An 18,668-nucleotide genomic window follows, 5' to 3' on the forward strand; every position below is an offset into this window, starting at 1 on the left:
GCTCATGAAGTAATGTTTTTGACTTGTCTACGGAAGGAGACTGGTTCGAATCTAGCCAGGAACACAGTTAATCCTGGTTTCATTCAGTCCCTCTAGACGAATGCCAGGATAGTATCTTGAGATTGGTCACGACCGCTTCCTTCCATGTCCTTTTCATTTCATCATTCAGTAATCATGATGATATTCGACGATACACGCAAACAATCTGAGATATACAACAGCCATAATTTTATTTTGCTTGCTCCACCTGGGATTTTGGGAAAAACTAAAAATTTAAAAAAATGATATATACCAAAATTAAATGCATTTCTCTTAACATTCTCCTATCCTGAAAACTCTACGACGATCAACAAGAATTAGTCCGTAAGCAGATCTTTTCGCTGCCCTCTAAGCCTTAGAAGAAGAAAAAATAGTTGGCCCCACTTGGGACCTAACCTGGATGCGACGCAGTATAAAATTATAAAAGCAAAATTATAAACAATACAAAGGTTCAGGGAGCGTGGAGTCAGGAATTTACTCCACGTCTGCCAACAGTAGCAACACAAACTCTTGACTCCAGCGGAGACAGCCTGCCCCTTGCTGGGAACCGCTGCCCCAATTAAGTTCCAAGTTTACGCGCGTCGTAAAGTTAGTCCTCCTGTGGTTAATGAGTCGCAGACCGCATCGTGACACAGCGGTGTGCACGTGGTACTCCGCAGACACTTCAGACCCTCACTCTGGAATTTAATTAATACTGCCTTGGTTGGCATGAGCAGAAAAGACATAGTTGTTTTGTTAGTCTTTGGGTGCCCTTAACGAAACTAAGACATCTTCCCCGGGATAGCGGATTCGGCTGGTAACGTTTCTGAATTCTATTCGGCAAATGATGTGTTCGAATCTCTGATGGGACACCGGATGTCCTACCAGATTTAAGAGAATCAAGCAAACACCTATTATACATAAACTTACTTATTTGTATGCAAGGGGTGGGCCATAAAAACCGGCCCCCGCACTGCGACCTTCAATGATCTATTGTGCTCTACTTACTTACTCATGGAGCTGAGCCCTACTTGGGCCACCAATTCTGCAGCTACTCAAGAATTTCCCAGCATTTTATGGAACCCGAAGATTCATTGCCGTGTTCACAAGAGCCTTCCACTGGTCCCTATCCTGAGCCAGATAAATCCAATCCATACCATCCCATCCTATATCTCTAAGATCCATTTTAATATTATCCACCCACCTACACCTTAGTCTTCCCAGTGGTCCCTTTCCTTCTGACTTTCCCACCAATATCCTATACCCATTCCTCGTCTCCCCCATTCGTGCTACATGCCCTGCCCACCTCATCTTCCTTGACTTCCATCATTCTGCGAGTAATTATACTTGGAGAAGAGTACAAGTTACGAAGCTCCTCATTGCTATTATACATACAACGTGTACTAATTCAACATTATTTCTAAACGTGTATACAGCGATAAAATATACCTAATTACATTTATCTATCTATCTATGGCTCTACAGTCCTTTGTTGGGCCTTGGCCGCATTTTTCAACTTCTTAAATCTATATGCAGTCGGTGACCGCCTGTGGTCTAGTGGTCAGACTTCCTGGCTACAGATCCAGAAGTCTTGGGTTCGATTCCCGGCGCTACAAGATTTTTTGAGTAATGGGTCTGGAATGGGGTCCACTCAGCCTCGTGAGGATAACGGAGGAGCTGTTTTAAGGAAATTGCGGCTTCGGTCTACAAAACCGAGATTTAACGGCCGTGGGGATCCGTTGCGCTGATCACGTGACACCCTCTATCCACTAAAGTTGGCACTAAACTTCGCCGACAAGCGGCGATCGCTTGGTCGGTATAGTTCGCTTGCGGACTAAAAGCCGCGGAGTTTGTTTTATATACTGTCGATAGGACCCCTTGGACGGGGGTTCAGCCCGTCGCAAGGCCGCTACGTACACAGAACAACATAAACACAAACGCACACAGACATCCACGCCTCGAGTGGGATTCGAACCCACGGTCTCAGTGTTTGAGCAAACGAAAACGGTTCATGCCTTAGACCCCGTGGTCACTGTCATCGACCTATCTAGTTACATAAGACAGCAAAACGTCATCTTTGTTCATACGTTTGTTATTTCTAACATAAAAGTCAATACGATTTATTTTCTTAAACTTTATGGGCTGTATCGCATGTTTATGAACATAATACGCGCCAATTTATTACAGTAAACGTACCAGATGTATATATGGTCTATATTTGCACCGCTATGTTATTACATTTCAAAACATATGTTTTAACAGAATTATTCTATAATTACAGTATTTCTGATCTGTGCTTTATAGCCTTCGGCATAACCGACCACCTCATGAAGCACAGACCAACAGTTTCTTAGCTATCAAAGGGAACTCCAAGCGTCATATGGATCTTACTCAGATTCTGCCACTGGTACCTATCCTGTCAGATGAATCCACTTATTGAGCCATCTCTGCGGGTTATTTAATGACGCTTTCGGTAGCTAAAGTATATATCGTCAAATGGTACACCCTCTATCAGCAAGAGTTGGCACTAACTTCGCCGATAACCGGCGGTTGCTCGGTCGGTATAGTTAACGTGCAGACTACAGGCCACGGATTTTTATTTTTTGAACGATAAAAAAGATGTATGATGAAGAGGAAAGGATTTGGAAGGAAACGGTCACAGCCTATCATCAGAAGCTGCTCAAAATGCGAGGAAGTGGTCACTTTCTAATGGTGATCTCTTAAGACAGAAACATGTAAATGTTTTTATGCAAGTAAATCAAATTGGGCCCTCTCGAGGGTGATGGGGTTGTTGTCTGCTTAATGTCAAATAGTGTGACGAACCACACTTTTTAAAGTACTATCCAGACATAAATACCATCAGTCAGGGTATACGGTTTCCCGCCAAAATTCTAATAATATACCTCCCGAATCAAATCTAGTGCGTTGCCGCTACACTAATCCGCTGAAGGTTGTATGTAACTACGTCTTAATTTAATATCGGTGTAACGACCTTTGAAATTCAACGGGGAATCTCACCATTTGTTATATAAGCTTTTGTGCTGCGTTCTCTCGTATTCCTTTCCAGTCCTGTATGTTATCGGATTACACGTTGAGGACAACGTTTAACGTCATCTCCCACGAATAACACACACAAATAATCAACTGCTAACCGCATTCTTTATATAATGTACTAAACTTCGCATATCCACATCAAAATATTATCAGAACTCAAAAGAACAGACGCCATACACTCAAACAGAAAGTGCTCGCTCGTTCGAGACATACTACAGTTAACATTCATACATGCTCGACAATTCGTTGCTACGGACGCCGCAAAAATTGAGCAACGGCAAAGAAAAATCCCACGATTACAAAACTTATATATATATGGTAAAGTCCCTTTAGCCGGTCACGGTAGCCGAGCGGTCTAAGGCATGTACTGTCTTCGCTCGCTTGGAAACCGGGATCGTTGGTTCGAATCCCACTCAGGGCATGGATGTTTAGTTTGTGTGTGTGCGTTTGTCTGTGTTTGTGTACAGGTAGAGGCCTTGCGACGAGCTGATCACCCGCCCAAGGAGTCCTACCGAATGTGTAAGATCTAGAAAAACCAAAAGTGAACGGAGAAGTTCATGGAGGTAGGCCTAGGCCCACTGGGGCTGCAGTGCCAAAGAAAAAATAAATACTGAGTCAAGTCGAGGCTGGTTAAAAGGGAAACATTACCTGACGACTGAGGCCGATAAAGGCCTCGAGACACATAATATTTACTGCTAACAAGTCTGACAGCCCCAAGAAAACTTTGAGTCCCAATGAACACCTCCGATTTGATAGGGTTTCAGTAGCCAATCGAAACATCAAAGTTCATCAAATAAACTTTCATTTATAGCTGGATCGTTAACAAGTTTAAAAAAACTGTCAGATATGCCAAATACAACACACGAACGCATGTTCCTTTTTTTTTTATGAAACATGCCCGAAAGGGTTTATGAACCTCCTTTCTATTAAGTGCAGCAAGCGAAGTTTCATATGGCTTGAACACTGGGCCGCTTTCCAATTCCTCAAGTCCGGAGGCGTGACGCCCGGCATTAATACGGTTTTACACTTCGTAACTTCGATCATGTGACGCTAACGTGAGAAAAAAAACTTCAGATTCAAAGAGTTCTATTTTCTGGGATATAACGCCGTGTAATCCATTTAGAGTCGACAGATGTTTCGGAGGAACATATCGCATACATCTTAAAACTCGGTGGTTTTAGTCCGCAAGCGAACTATACCGACCGAGCGACCGCTGCTTGTCGGCGAAGTTAGTGCCAACTTATGCAGATAGAGGGTGTCACGTGGTCAGCGCAACGGATCCCCACGGCCGTTAATTTCGGTTTTCTAGACCGGATCGCATACATCTTCAGGGCCGAAAAAGACACCGAGCAAGAAACCAGCGTGAAAACAGGTGGCAAGCATAATTCTACTTGACTTTATATAAGTAAAAGTAAGTAAATGTATCCCTGTAACAGGCCGTGGAGGCCCATAGGTTTGTGAGATGTTGAGGTTCCCATATTTTCTAGACAATCGGCTCACAGATGGCGCTGAGGCTGTCAGCTTTACGCGCCGACCGCCCTTTACCCCCAAGAATATTCCTGGTACTCATTTCTGTTAGAGGTTGAGTCGACCCCATGGCCATAGTGCGGCTGCAAGGATTAGTTAAATTGGAAAAAATCCAGTGACCTCATCGGGACTTGAACCCGCGACCTTCCGGCTTGTAGCATAGTGCCTCAACCAACTATGCTACCGCGTGCCTCATACCCCAGACGATAAAACTCTTCATAACCAAGGCTGTCAGGACCTCAAATCCTACAGCATGTGATTCAGCGATTAAACCAAGGCTGTCAGGACCTCAAATCCTACAGCATGTGATTCAGCGATTATGAAAACAGGAAATGACACGCGTTTCAAGGACATGATGTATCGAACCCGAGCCATCAGCCTGTAACATGTCGCCTCATCAACTGAGCAATATCATTTTAGTGAAGTGATCTCTGTTCTCAAATAAATAAGCATCAAACCATGAAGATGTATGGGGGAGTGTAGGTATAGCTCCAATATTCTTGACCTCGGCATTTGATGGAGGTGAGTGGCCAGCTTCACGCCTCTACCGCTTAACCCCGGGAGAAACAAGTCCCGGTACAGATAAAATATTTAGACTAAATTTGTAATTTTTGGAGGTGCCCCATTTTTGTGGTACTGTATCTATGGTTCTACGGCCCTTTGTCTGACTTGGGCCGCTTTTCAGTTCCTTTATATTTTACACAGTCGGTATGACTCCTTGGACGGGAGATCAGCCCATCGGAAGACCTCTACCTGCACACACAGGACAGCACAAACACAGAATCACACATCTATGCCTCGACCGGAATTGGAACCCACGATCCTAGTGTTCAAGTCGACGAAGACGGTTCATGCCTCAGACCACGAGGTTACCGTGATCAGCTTGTGGTACTGTTAAGTCAGTTCGAATTACCGTGGCTTCGGTTTACAGAGGTTCCGCTGTACTTGTCTGCAGCCCTCCAATTTCCGAATAGAACCTGGGTGCGGGGGAGAGATCGATGAAAACGTGATAAATTAATGAACGGAACTTGACGAGTAACACCGTGAACACAACTGTTTAATTTCTTTCCCTTCTCATCGTGGGAACTGGAGCATTGAGGTTCTGTCATAATGAATTAACTGGTTCCACGAAGCCGGGGATTAACATGAAGAAGTTTCCAGCAGATGCGGAAGCAAGTGCATGCTAAGGTACCAGCCCCTTAATTTTTTTTCCTTAGCACTACAGCCCCAGTGGGCCTAGGCCTACCTCCATGAACTTCTCCGACCAGCTCCTTATACTATACGAATTTTTAATGACGATAGTTCAAAAATCGTCTTAGTATTCAGGGAAAATTAAAGCTTGATGACGTCCTTTTTTTTCAATAGCTCTTTTTTTTTTAATTCGTATAGTGGGGGATGGAGTCCGGCTAGGCCCACTCGGCACGGCGGCCACTGATTGGCCTATTATGCCGTACAATGGCTCTTCCAGCGCATTCAGGGCCCAGGCCTCTTATTTAGGTCCGTAATCATTTTTTACAGACGGTAGGATTCCTTGGGCGGGGGATCAGCCTGTCGCAAGGCCGCTACCTAAACACAGAACAAAAGCATAAACACACCAAACATCTATGCCTTGAGTAGGATTCGAACCAATTATCCCAGCGTCCGGGCGAGCGAAGACAGTTCAAGTCGTACATCACGCGGCCTCTGTGATCGGTTGATGACGTTATAACCTATGGTTAAATGTCTTCTTATACACAGACAGTTTGGCCTCCAGTTCGGCCTGCACACTTGAAGACTGAAAGGCAAAACTGACGTGTGTGGTGCGGCCGGCCGGCCAATCGTTTGGACTGTTGGCCTGTGGGAAACCCGTCAGTCCGTCAGTTATGCCTGCAGGACCGTAGCACGTGACGTGTGTGACTCAACATTATAGGCTGAAAGACCGTGACTGTGCCATGAAGCCTGCCGCTTTATCTGCGCGTGTATGGGGAGGAAAGGGAGGGGGTAAACCGTCACAGTTTTGCCTCTAAGGTCGATCGGGAAGGCCAAACTGTGTGTATATGGGGGGCCTTAGTGTAGAGAAAGAACCACGAGAGTTCAGATGGTTTAGGGACAGGCTGGACGGCCCGCCTTCCGATTCCTGGCAGGAGCAAGCATGTTTTCTCTTCTGCAGTGTCTAGACTGGCTCTTGAGCTCAGCTTCCTATCCAATGGTACCGGAGGCTTTCCCATGGGGAGGGATCAAATAGAAAGGGTATTATGCTGACCATTCATCTCCATCTACTGCTTAGTTCAAGAATGGTGGAGCTCTACCTCCAAAACAAGAAGGTAACTGCAGTCCATCTACTGTGGGAACAAGTTCGCGTCTTCATCAGTTAGTGACGCTGTTCGTTATGCCCTCATGCTAACGTTACTAGATTCGTTACTGCTGTTCGTAAGCAAGTTCTTTACATGCGGCTTTTCTTCCGCACGGTTGTACAGTAGACTTAAATGGGCCGTTAAGAGGAAGGAACTACTGAGTTCTTCCTAGGTTTACTCAGAACCTCTGATCAAATTCAGGAACAGTTTCCTGAAACAGATCCCCGCTATATTCTTCCAAATATATATCACAGGATTAAACTTGTATAGTTGAGAAAGCGTCATTAATTCCATCACATAAGCCTACATATTTAATTACCTGTGTTTAATAATCGACGTGCTTAACCAAATTACACGCGGATAGTATCGAGTGACAGAATGGCTAGTGAGAAAATGAACCGATAGAAATACAAAAGAAAGCCGATGAATAAATACAAAAAAAAAATATTAACCTAGATGGGCGGTCCCCAGGCCGGGATTCAAAATCGGAATCCCCCAAATACGAAGCGGTGCTACTCAGTCAGTCACGTTCGGTACGTGTTCTTGCCAAAGGCAAGGCATTGTTTCCTTCATCATAACGGCATTATTTCATAGCTGAACCTTCCCAGAACTAAAGCACTTGTTCCAGACATTTTGGGTGGGCCTGTACTATAACCTCCACGTCCCCCTTACAGCTTTATTTCATAGCCTGACTTTGCCAGAACTAAAGCACGTGTTCAAGAGACGTTGGGTGGGCCTGTACTATAACCTCCACGTCCCCCTTACAGCTTTATTTCATAGCCTGACTTTGCCAGAACTAAAGCACGTGTTCAAGAGACGTTGGGTGGGCCTGTACTATAACCTCCACGTCCCCCTTACAGCTTTATTTCATAGCCTGACTTTGCCAGAACTAAAGCACGTGTTCAAGAGACGTTGGGTGGGCCTGTACTATAACCTCCACGTCCCCCTTACAGCTTTATTTCATAGCCTGACTTTGCCAGAACTAAAGCACGTGTTCAAGAGACGTTGGGTGGGCCTGTACTATAACCTCCACGTCCCCCTTACAGCTTTATTTCATAGCCTGACTTTGCCAGAACTAAAGCACGTGTTCAAGAGACGTTGGGTGGGCCTGTACTATAACCTCCACGTCCCCCTTACAGCTTTATTTCATAGCCTGACTTTGCCAGAACTAAAGCACGTGTTCAAGACATGTTGGGTGGGCCTGTACTATAACCTCCACGTCCCCCTTACAGCTTTATTTCATAGCCTGACTTTGCCAGAACTAAAGCACGTGTTCAAGACATGTTGGGTGGGCCTGTACTATAACCTCCACGTCCCCCTTACAGCTTTATTTCATAGCCTGACTTTGCCAGAACTAAAGCACGTGTTCAAGACATGTTGGGTGGGCCTGTACTATAACCTCCACATCCCCCTTACAGCTTTATTTCATAGCCTGACTTTGCCAGAACTAAAGCACGTGTTCAAAACATGTTGGGTGGGCCTGTACTATAACCTCCACGTCCCCCTTACAGCTTTATTTCATAGCCTGACTTTGCCAGAACTAAAGCACGTGTTCAAGACATGTTGGGTGGGCCTGTACTATAACCTCCACGTCCCCCTTACAGCTTTATTTCATAGCCTGACTTTGCCAGAACTAAAGCACGTGTTCAAAACATGTTGGGTGGGCCTGTACTATAACCTCCACGTCCCCCTTACAGCTTTATTTCATAGCCTGACTTTGCCAGAACTAAAGCACGTGTTCAAAACATGTTGGGTGGGCCTGTACTATAACCTCCACGTCCCCCTTACAGCTTTATTTCATAGCCTGACTTTGCCAGAACTGAAGCACGTGTTCAAGACATTTTCGGTGGCCTTGTACTATAATCTCCAAAACCATTACAGCTTTATTTCATAGCCTGACTTTGTCAGAAATAAAGCACTTGTTCCAAATATTTTGGGTGGGCCTGTATTATAACATCCACCCCCCTTACAGCTTTATTTCATAGCCGAAACTTGTCAGGAGTAAATTAATTCTTCGTGGTTTTCCAGACATTTTGGGTGGGCCTCTACTATAATTTCCATCGCCCCCTTACAGCTTTATTTCATAGCCGAACTTTGCAGAACTATAGCACCTGTTCCAGACATTTTGTGTGGGCCTGTATTACAACCTCCACCTCCCTCCCACCCCCTCCATTCATTTTCTTGGTATTTTGCATATTTTATTGGACTGAAAATATGACAGACAAGACTCCAAATTGGGCAGCAACCAACATCACGGCAGACTGGGTGGAACTTCTGTTTCGTATCCCGAAACTCCTGGGTTCAAATCTCGGCCCGAGAGCCGTCTATCCCGACTGATGGTGGACTGCAGTTTCTCATGGCATTAACTATAACGAATAAACTCTGCCGTGTGGTTTGGAGAGATCCCAAAGATTCAGAGGAACATATCACTCCCATCTTCACGTTCTTGCTTGGCTCAATATTCGACTCTGAAGGAGGCGACGTTCCTCCGAAATGTCGGACTCCCTCCGAACTAGAAGGCGTTACCACCGTTTTTCTTCCACGTTCTCTTGAACTCGCCGTTGAATTGTCCTATTATTCTACACTATATAATTTGAGTTATTGAAGGCGTCGCTAAATAAACAAAGAGTAAATATACAAAGAGAATCGTACCAATTACTACAAAGTGAATATATTATTAAAGTGAAAATTTTTCGATTAAATTTTAATCAACGTGTAAATAGAATGTAATTCTCGTTCTACCTCGCTCTACAGTCCGATTTGTGTCTTCGCCCCATCTACTTTTCACTATCCCCCCTCCAACGCCTCGGGCTGCCAGTTATTGACTTTCAGTACTTTTAGATTTCCCCTACTCTTCCAAGCCTTCTGAGTTTTTGTCTGACTTGGCCTCTTCTCCCTTTTTAGCCTATAAAAGATTAATATTTTCAAGGGTTCACCATCACCCATTTTGACTAGGAGTTCAGCCTGTCCCACTTGACCAGCCACAATAATTTTCCCAACATCACGACAGTCTTTTTTTATTGCAAGTGGGGTGGGACTAAGTCCTTTGTACTGCGGCCACTTCTGGCCTATTGTACCAGCCCCAGATGATAGGTGAGGGTGATTGTGGAGCAATTCGTGGAATGAAGATTGTCAGGGAAAACCAAGTACTCCGAGAAAACTTGCCCCACCGCCACTTTGTCCACCACAAATCCCACTTGACCAGACCCGGGATCGAACCCGGGCCGCCGCGGTGGGAAGCCAGCGACTAACCGCTTGAGCTATGGCGTGGCCATCACGACGGTTACATAGACCTGTTAACATTAGCATACATTTGGGAGCATAAATAAATCTACAGCGGTTTGAGAATATGCAAAAATCTACCTCCTTCATTCATGCTTAAAATTTCCTTACCTCAACTGCATGAACGGTTATGTGTCTCGCAACCTGTTGGCTCTACACAGCACGCTGCATGTTGATATATCAAGTCACACTTGTTTCGCTTAATATATACGTATATCAAGGTTTTTAAACCACACAGACTATAACACAGGCAATGGTACGTAATTTAACACTTTGTAACGTCTGTGTTTTAACAGTTTCGCAACAAATAACAGTATTAAGAGATCACATTTCACTTCTCGACAATATCGCCCTACACACAAGCACCATATCCCGCCACGACGTTCATTTGTCTACTTCAAATCGGATGAATTCGGCAGACAATCGGCAATTATCGGTTTTGCCATACAAAAATAGGGAGACGGGGGAATTGAACAGCCTTCGTCGACACAGAAGTGGCCTCCGCGTATTTACACTCGGCCATTATTTAGTATCCGTGTCGTGCTGAAAATTGCATACCTGAAAGGGGTATAAATTACAGAGAGGAATGATGTACTGTAATTTAAAGCACACAACACATATGCTTCCCACATACATCCTAATGTCCTTCACTATATATATATGTTACGACAAAAGTGAATAATCTGGTTATGAAGGACAATAGTTGTACAGTTTAAACACAGAATTATTAATAACAATTATACAACATCACCACATGGCAAGTGAATATAATTGCCGGTTAAGGCTATGATATTAATACCTACAGTAGTGAAAACTCCCAAATTTCATACCAGCTGATAGTTGCTCAGCTAATCAAGAAATTCCCAGCCTTTTACGGAAGACAAAAACATTCACTGCCACTTTTACTAGAGACAGTCAATTGGTCCCATCCTAAGCCAGATGAATCCACTCAGTATCCTCAAATTAAGTTTATCTAATGTTCATCTAATGCTAATGTTATCCTCCCATGAACGCTTATTTCTCCCAGCCGGTCTCTTCCCCTTAGGTTTCCTACCTAAAATTCTGCATGCATTTCTTCGATTTCATCTATAACCATAATATACATGTATTCATGTGTGTGTGTGTGGGCATAGAACCCGTAACACAGTGACTCGGTTGTTTTTGTGACTAGATTACGGGTTGGACAACCGATGAATCGGTGTTTTGTGTTTTTCCGTGTGTATTATCTTGTTTTATTGCTAGTGGGGTGGGACTGGGTCCCTTGTACTGCGGCCACGTCTGGCCTATTGTACCAGCCTCAGATGATAGGTGAGGGTGATTGTGAAGCAATTGGTGGAATGAAGATTGGCAGGGAAAACCGAAGTACTCGGAGAAAACCTGCCCCAGTGCCACTTTATCCACCATAAATCCCACTTGACCAGGCCCGTGATCGAACCCGGGCCGCCGCGGTGCGAAGCCAGCGACTAACCGCTTGAGCTATGGCGCGGCCCCTTTTCTGTGTGTAAATAGAGACCTTGCGAAGTGCTGATCTCCCGTTCAAGGAGGCCTACCTACTATGTATATGTTCATGAAACTGAAAAAACGGCCAAGGAACAACAAAGGGTTGTAGAGCCATAATAATATAAACTACAACGCTTGAATGAGACAAGGGGATAATTAATTACGGTCCTGATGTCAAGAAACGTAGAGCTACACCCCACTCCCCCAGGTCTTCAGGGCATAGTGCTTAATAAAGCACAGGGGAAACTGTTTAGTTTATTTACCTTATCAGTAAGGGTCGATGTACCTAATGTACGTACGTATATATCGAGCTTTATATATGATATATATATATATAAGGTATATGGACCAGTAATTGAACAAGAGCCGATCATCGTCGTAGCCCGCTGGAAAACTGGGGGTTCGAATCCCGCTCACTCACGGATGTCTGTGTGCGTTTATACTGTGCCTGTGTTGTGTTAAGGTAAGGACCTTGCGATCGGCTGATCACCCGTCAAAGGAGCCCTACCGTTTGTGTATAGGATTAAGAAACAAAAAAAAAATCGGCCAAGGTTCAAAAGGCTCTGGAGCCATAAAGAAGATAAATAAGTGAACAAGAAGTTTTCAGAACAAGAACCAGCCAAGAAGGTTCTAGGAAGACCACAGAGCCAAAAAGTGAGTGAATATATCATTCAGGAAAATTAAGAAGACCTATCAGTATATGTGACATCGATTTGAATCGATACAGCATACTCCAAGAATTCATTTGGGGTACCTATGATGTTCAAGACACAATAACTTCCATTATTCCTTCCCATGTACAAAGAAACAAAACAGAGAATTATAAAACAGGATATGCAACATGCGATCCGCGAATGATATTACATCTACCAAAACAAAAGTATGTTCCCTGCTGGTTTACTATTAAAACGCATGTCAACACATGCTCAGTTTTAGCCTATGTTTTCAGGTTTTACACGCGCAACATTTGAAAACCACTGCTATACATTTCTTTTGACGTATATGTCTGCAACATGAACTCAATTTGCAAGATGTAGTGAATGTATTTTTGCATTCTTTCTTACGCAACGCTGCTGTTATTGCTTTCAAACTCCGATTCCTCATAAGTACATACAATTATGTTTAAACTGAGATTTGCAAACTGAATATCTTGACAATCTTGGCCTGGTTTACTAAACTTCGAGAAAGGAGGCCAAACAAAACGTAAAACGTCTTAGTTATGTAATCAATCAACGCTAATTAGTTCTATGGATTGCAAGTATGTTTTGATTTAAATTACGTTAAATCGATTTCAAGAACAAATGCATAAACTAATGTTACTGTAAAAATCTCACAGTTGCCAAGGAATAAAAGGGCCACACTTATTAATTCTTGATTTTTTTTTCTCCTTGGCACTACAGCCTCAGTGGGCCTAGGCCTACCTCCATGAACTTCTCCGTTCACTTCGGTTTTTCTAGATCTTACACATTCGGTAGGACTCCTTGGGCGGGTGATCAGCTCGTCGCAAGGCCTTTACCTCTACACAAACACATAAAAACGCACACACACAAACTAAACATCCATGCCCTGAGTGGGATTCGAACACACGATCCCGGTTTCCAAGCGAGCGAAGACAGCAGATGCCTTAGACCGCTCGGCTACCGTGACCGGCCTTTAGAAGTTTACCATCTAACAAATACTGACATTTGACGGAACGTACTTAAACGCGTTTAATTTCGAAGACGAGAACTGGGACCCGTGTTGACCCAATTGAGCCAAGAGACGGTCGAGTGACCCTGTAGTCCGCAATGAGCTCAATACGTCTGAAGGAACTGATGGATTTCCTGGACTCCTAAAGGTTTACAACTTCATATCGTGTCCTGATCACTGACTCGGAAGACGAGAATCATTGATCCATCAGGATAATGATAAGACATCTCCTGCATCACTTCCGGGTACAAACACAGCAGGAAGAACGATCACAGGTGGATAACTGAATAATCTGGGTTTGATTCCTGGCAGATTCTGTTCTCGATATGGTCCAGTCGCCTCCGAGGGCCCACCCAGCCTCCTATACAATGGGAACCTGGAGATGTGTCCTCGACAGTAAAGCAGCCGACGTTAAGAATGACTGGAGCTATATCTCCATTCCCCCATCATCTTCATTGCGTGGTGCTTAATTAATTATTTACCGGGAAATACAGAATCGGTATATTTTTTTATTGCTAGTGCGGTGGGACTAAGTCCCTTGTACTGCGGCCACTTCTGGCCTATTGTACCAGCCCCAGATGATAGGTGAGAGTGATTGTGGAGCAATTGGTGGAATGAAGATTGGCAGGGGAAACCTAAGTACTCGGAGAACACCTGCCCCAGCGCCACTTTGTCCACCACAAATCCCACTTGACCAGACCCAGGATCGAACCCGGGCCGCCACGGTGGGAAGCAGAATCGGTATAACAATGGGCTACAGGCTGGACGACCGGGGTTCGATTTCTGGCAACGGCAAGATCTTTATATTCTTCAGAACGTCAAGACCGGCTCTGAAATCCAACCAGCCTCCTACCCAATCGGTATAGAAGGTTCTTTCCCAGGGGGTACAGTGGTCGGGGATCGAAGCTGGCCACTCATCTGCAAGTAATGCCGAGGTCATAAATGGTGGATATATACCTCCACTCCCCCATATGGCTTCATGGCACAGTGCCTACTTAATTAAGCACATTGACAAATTTACCTTATTTTTATACCGGGAGGCAAATATGTACGGTTATGGCCTATGACATGGAATAATTAAGAACAATTCTTGCAAACAGTAAAATCGTAACGGTGTTGCATGAGATTATGGAAAGAGTGCACCCGCGGCGTGCGGCACGCGTTGGATGGAGATAGTTCTAATTCCACCGGTAGATGTATCTGTCGTCACCGCTTATTTTCACGAAATCTCCTGTATTTACGGGTTTCCTGAAACCTGGAATTTGTATGTTTTTCAGTATTAATTCGCGAGAAGAGGTTTTCTGTTACGCGCTGCGACTACACGATGGAACAGTTGAGCCAACCTAATATTCTGGCCTTAAACTCTAGTAGTGACGAAAGCAGACAGTATAAGCACAGAAGCCGCACGCACATTTAAGACTGAATAATGTATACCTTATTAGGTCCATCGCCATTCCGGACTTCGACCCCCTGGTCCTACGATTACCATGGCCTCCAGAAATTAAAGAGTCGCTGCAAATAAATTGAATAAGCAGTCGTGGACAGCCGGCAAGGGGCGATTCTCCATCTTGTGGGTTAAGTGTGGGGCTAATAACTCACAGCAAGAACCTGCTTGTTACGAAATACTACACAGGGCCTTGGACTTGATCACTTGGAAGACCTAAAAGTAGATGGATAATATTAAACTGGATCTTAGAGAAATAAGATCGATATGTGGGCTGGATTCATCTGGCTCAGGTATGGACCACTGGCGGGCTCTTATGAATACGTTAATGAAACTTCAGGTCACATTAAAGATGAGAAATTCTGACCGGTAGCTTCTCAAGAAGGACTCGGTTCTATGGAGTTGAAAAGAATAGGATGAGATTTGAAAGAACGCGGTCGTGGACCAATCGAGGTACTATCCTGGAATTTGTCTGGAAGGACTGAGAAGAACCATGAAAGCCCACAGTCAGGATAGCCAGTGTCCTGGACGAGATTCAAACTGAACACCTCTCGAATACAAGACTAGAGCGTTACAGCCACACCATATACGCCTCGGTTGATGTTTACCAACGTTTCGGAGAAACTTTCTACCTCTTTCTTCAGGACAGAAGTGAAACTTATTTTTGTTATTCGCTTAGTGGAGGTGGATTCCAACTGGGTCCACTCGGCACGGCGGCCACTGATTGGCCTATTGTTAACTGCCCCGGGTGATCATGATGATGGATAATGTGATGAAATGAAGATTGGCAAGGGAAACCGAAGTACTCGGAGAAAACCCAACCCAGCGCCACTTTGACCACCACAAATCCCACTTGACCAGACCCGGGATCGAACCCGGGCCGCCGCGGTGGGAAGGAAGTGAAACTTAGCTTGAAGACACAGATGGCATCTTCGTCTGGAATATTTGTAACGGCCTATCGGATTACACGGTTTCATAATCCGGAAAACCACAACCTACAGGGACAGATTAATTACACAGGAACACTCACAGACGTAAATGCCAACGTAGCGAAGTACAGAGTGGGGGTAAGCGAACTTAACTAAACATCGGAGGCGCATTTGCTAACGTTCAGAAGGTCTGGAGCCTCAAACAAACGTGGGATTCAAAGGCGCAGGTGTCTGGCTACAGGTTGTCCACAAAATGCGTTTGTTATGTTTAATCCATTTCTAAAAACAGAGTTGACTAATATACAGAATGTCCATATGAAATCTCTACACGGCTGTGATGGGCCATGGGATGGACGGCCGTAGTTCGAATTCCGGCAGGGGCATGATTTTTTTCTTCTTTACAACGACCAGATCGGCTCTGGGGCTCACCCAGTCTCCCATCCAATGGGTACAGGAGTACAGCGGGGGCGTGAAACTAACCATTCACCTCCACTACTGCCAAGGTCAAGAATGATGGAGCTATACCTCCACCCCCTTCGAATGTCTTCATAGCATAGTGCTTAATTAATCATGAACGGGAACAAATTTAATATTCTACACGGTTATCCATCACGGTGGACCGGGTTCGAACCCAGGTCGACATCTGGGATTTGTGGTGGAGAAAGTGGCACTGGGACAAGATGTATCCGAGTATTTCAGTTCCCCTACCAATTCTCATTCCACAGACTGCCCTATATTCATTAATCATCCTATCGTCGATACTGAGAGCGTCGTTTAATAACCAACCTAAAAAACTACACCTCTACAACTTGTAAGAACTCAAGCTTCTAAAATCTTTTTTCAGTGGCTCTACAGCCCCCTTGGCCCCTGGCCTCTGATTTGCAGTTTCATGATCATTTTACAGAAGGTAGGACTCCTTTGACGGGTGATTAGCTCGTCGCAAGGCCTCCACCTAACAGAGGACAACACAAACACAGAATAAAAATATACACATACCAAACATCCATAATGCCTTGTGTTTGGATTCGAACTCACGATCCCGGCTTCCGGTCGGGCGAAGACAGTCCTTGCCTAAGACCGCTATGCCACCATGACCGGCAAAGCTTCTAATGGGACCATATAATTTGAAGCTGATTTTAAAATGTTGAACAAACTCCTTTTTTACATTTTAACTTTTGCATTCATTTTTGAGCCGGTCACGGTAGCCGAGCGGTCTAAGTCATGTACTGTTTTCGCTCGCTCGGAAGCCGGGATCGTGGGTCCAAATCCCACACAAGGAATGGATGTTTGGTATTTGTATCCGTTTTTTCTGTATTTGTGTTATCCTGTGTTTAGTTAGGTGCCTAGCAACGAGCTGATCACTCGTCCAAGGAGTCCTACCGCCCGTAAAATTATCATGAAACTGAAAAAATCAGAGGCCAGGGCCCAACGGGCTGTAAAGCCAGTGAAAAAAGAATCTAAATGCTGCTTTTAATATATCAAACTCAATTTTAAAACATGTTTTAGCCAGTTTTGAGCGCGATTCAAATTGTAAAGAACTGATGTGGATATTCCCCATTGTTTCTTCAGCTCTACTAACGTCCAAAAAGAGCCGAATGCGGCTTGCGAGCCACAGTTTCATAAAATCTGGTATAATCAAATAAATTATGAAGTCAGAAATGCAGTACTTGGATTTATGGCCCTCCAAATCTCTACCCATTCTTCGAGCTGCGTACAACAAACAAGTTTCAGAACTCCGCCTCTCAATTAATTCTGTTCTTTTGCAGTTCAATGACAGTGTTTCATCCCAAAATATTATGATAACTAACAACAGCTTCGCCAACCGCGCGCAGCCAATAAACTGGGTGCCATTCATTCACTGCTCTGAGCAGGTGTCGTACTAGGTAGGCCCCACACCGGCATGCGTCAAGACATGTATTTTTTTTTATTGCTAGTTGGGTGGGACTAAGTGCCTTGTACTGCGGCCACTTCTGGCCTATTGTACCAGCCCCAGATGATAGGTGAGGGTGATTGTGGAATGAAGATTGGCAGGAGAAACCGAAGTACTCCGAGAAAACCTGCCCCACCGCCACTTTGTCCACCACAAATCCCACCTGACCAGACCCGTGGTCGAACCCGGGCCGCTGCGGTGGGAAGCCAGCGACTAACTGCTTGAGCTATGGTGCGGCCATATACAGACATACTGAGGGGCAGGGATTTATGAAGTACACCGCTGAGATGAGCTCAGGTGTCATGATATGCATACCGAGTGTCATAAAGATTAGGGGGGTATACACAGACACACAGACAGGATGGAAATCGCCCAAGCTTATATTAGGAAAGTAGGCATAAAAATGTGTTCACAGAAGTTGTACATTATATGCAATTGTTCTTGACAGCCGCAGCTTGGAAACTAAATCGATTGTAGATCGGTAGACCATTGTTGGTTGCTGAATACCGAACAACAATGACAGAAAAAAGCTATCCGTGCAACAGGCCGTGGAGGTCCATAGGGTTGTGAGACGTAGAGGCTCCCACATTTTCTAGACAATCGCTTAACAGATGGCGGTGAGGTTGTCAGCCTTACGCACCGGCCGCCCTTACAAATCCCACTTGACCAGACCCGGGACATCAAGACATGTAACAGTCAAGACACGATGTCTGCGACATGACGTAAAGAAAGGAGCACAGCTGAAACGAATGAGAATATGAAAACCGTCGCAGACCGGTCTGAGTCATGATGCTGACGAATCACGAATGAAGAAAGACTGCGTCTTTTGTCTCATGTCTTGATGCAGTTGGTGTGCGGCCGCCCTTAATGTCACAGCAAAGATTTTTGTCGTGATTTCCCGAATAAAAGTCTGCACATTTTTCGCTATATACACCTGTTCGGCCATGCCTATACTGAAATGC

Source organism: Cryptotermes secundus, unplaced genomic scaffold (genome assembly GCF_002891405.2).
Source record: "Cryptotermes secundus unplaced genomic scaffold, Csec_1.0 scaffold632, whole genome shotgun sequence".
Classification (NCBI taxonomy): Eukaryota; Metazoa; Arthropoda; class Insecta; order Blattodea; family Kalotermitidae; genus Cryptotermes; species Cryptotermes secundus.